Source organism: Dipodomys merriami, unplaced genomic scaffold (assembly GCF_024711535.1).
Source record: "Dipodomys merriami isolate MVZ:Mamm:240054 unplaced genomic scaffold, mDipMer1.0.p SCAF_686, whole genome shotgun sequence".
Lineage (NCBI taxonomy): Eukaryota > Metazoa > Chordata > Mammalia > Rodentia > Heteromyidae > Dipodomys > Dipodomys merriami.
The window spans coordinates 221,020-223,749 of NW_027206275.1; the positions used below are offsets into that span (position 1 = coordinate 221,020).

The 2,730-nt window shown below is 34.9% G+C and overlaps 1 non-coding gene across 1 annotated transcript; it reads left to right on the forward strand.

The window, feature by feature from the left end:
* The first annotated feature begins 1,549 nt into the window (after positions 1-1,549).
* Positions 1,550-1,656, forward strand: LOC138816118 (U6 spliceosomal RNA). Its single transcript, XR_011368565.1, has one exon. It is a non-coding gene; the product is annotated as a U6 spliceosomal RNA (small nuclear RNA).
* Positions 1,657-2,730: the final 1,074 nt, after the last annotated feature.

The following is a 2,730-nucleotide window of genomic DNA, read 5'->3' on the forward strand; positions in this document are numbered from 1 at the left end:
TAAAAATGCTTCATTATAAAATATCTAACTCCAAGTTATATTTTGTGTTTTTGTTTCTGTAGATCTTAAGGCTTAAACTCATGGCCTGACTGGTCGTTTTGTGTTCAAGGCCAGTGCTCTACATAAAATCTGAACTGGAACTCCTTTTCTCCTGGTGGTTAATTGGAAATAAGAATCTAATGAACTTTCCTATTCTGGCTGACCTATTCATGTTGCATACTTTATGTAATTCCAATTCTCAGCATTATATACATGTTCCAACTACAATATAAAAAACTTAAAATATACTAAGGATATTTGTAAAGTATAAAATGAGGGAAGAATTTTCATCCTTTAGAAATCTATGCAAAATCTATGCTAAACTATTGATATTTTACTGGACCTTTCCTGCAACCAGTTTGATATAGTTTAATACTTGTCACACAAACTTTCTCTGTATTCTACTGCATATATACTTTTTCACATATGTTTGTATATGTATACATATATGTATCTATCTATATATGTTCCAATGTGCATCATCAGACTTGAAACTGCTTTGTTTTGCTGTTCAGCAATGAACCTTGTCGGCTCATTCTGTGACAATATCTGTTCTCATTTTCATCATTCCTTTATTTACCAAATCATCAACCTTCTAAAATCAGCTTCATTTCTTGGGTAAGGTTACCAATCAGTCCAACAAATATCCACCCAGAGGCTTTTAATAAAGCAAGTTTTAAGGAAGAATATAACATGAAGTGACAACTACAGAAATTCCACAGAGACCTGACATCTTTCACATTTCTGTCTTCCTTCTCTTCTCATACTTCAGAAAGTATTGACTAACACTATAAATATACTGCAATTATAAGTTAAGGATCAGTGTTTTCTTTCCAACCTGAAGCCTTCTTTTCCAGATTCTTGACATAAACTTTTTGGAAGATTTTTTGGATTGTGATGGGATTCCACCCAAAACAAAGCCATGTATATCAAGAAAGTCAATGTTTTCAACTCAGAGTACTAAACAAAAGAGGGAGAAAATTAAGGTTAGCTATATATGTTAAGCACAAATATAGGCAATATCAAGATATCTTGAAATTGTATACTTTTACTGGATAAAGTGGCTCAAACCTGTAATATTATCTACTTAGAAAACAGAGATTAGAGAATTGCAGTTCCAGGCAAGCCCAGACCAAAAAAAAAAGGAAGTTTCAGAAACTCTAACCATTTGATGGGTGCTATATGTTTTGCTTGTGTTAGGAGGACCACAGTCCAAGCAGACCCAGGCATAGTGATACTTACCTCAAAAGAAGCAATGAAGTTACAATCTGCAGGTATGGCAGTAGTAGAGATACCAAAGTTGTAAAGTTCCTTTCATTGTTGCAATGGGTCTACTTGTATCCCTATTTAAACATTTTCCCCTTCCCCTCCACAAATTATGCCAACATCAAAAATGTGTGCTTATGTAAGAAATGCATGATTCTAAAATTTCATGACAATTCTTTTGAACTTACTTTTTTGTGGAATTGACTAAGAAAATAAATTACACCTTCTATATAAAAAATGTTCTGTGCTTAATCCGGCAGCCTATACACTAACATCAGAATGATACAGAGAAGATTAGCATGGCCCCTGCTCAAGGATGACTTGAAAATTAGTGAAGCAATCCATGTTTTTACAACAACAAATGCTGGAGGGGATGGGGCCACCAGGGAACCCTACTGCATTCTTGGTGGGAGTGTAAAAGTCTTCAACCACTTTGGAAAGCAGTATGGAGTTTCCTCAAACGACTCCACATAAAGCTCCCCTATGACCCAGCAATCCCACTTTTGTTCATTTACCCAAAGGATCACAAACAAGTCCATACTAAAACTACCAGCACAACTATGTTTATTGCAGCATTATTTACCATAGCTAAGATATGGAACCAACCCAGATGCCCCTCAGTAGATGAATGGATCAAGAAAACCTGGTAAATATATACAATTGCATGCTCTGCCTCCATCAGAAAGAATGACATTGCCCAATTTGTTAGGAAATGGAAAGATTTGGAAAAAAATTTTTAAGTGAAGTAAGCCAACTCCAAAGAAATATAGGTCCCATGGTTTCTCTTATTTTCAATAGCTAATATATGTCCGGGATTATCAGAAAATGTCTTAAGCTATGTGCATTTGACCAGATAAGATGATGTTAAGCTAAACGAACACCAAGATAGGTACACAAGTGATTCTATCTTGCTATTATTTCTAACATACTTATACTGTACGATGTGATTTTTTTTGTTCCTTTATATGTTCCTCAACCACGCTATAACCCCTTTTTTCACTGGATTTGAAGTTGGTGCGCCTACATCTTGTATATACGTTTCTCTAATTTGGGGAGAAGAAGAAAACAACAAAATGCTTAAATAGGGATATGACTTGACCCATTGTAACAATGAGATGCACAAGACGTATGATGAAAAATGAATTTTACAATTTAGGTAGGGGAAGGAGAGAGGAGGAGTGGAGTGTACTTGTGGAGGTGGGAGAGAAGGGATGGTGGGGAAAAATAAAGGAGGAGGTAACAATGCTTGTTAGGAAATGTACTCATTACCTTGCTCATGTGCAGTATTTTTAAAATAAAAAATGTATAAAAATGTTCTGAGATTGAAGAGTTTATTTCCCTTATTTTATCCATATAATCTTGTTAACAAATAAATTAATGCAAAACACTGACACGAGGGTATTTTGAATAAATGTGTGTGTGTGT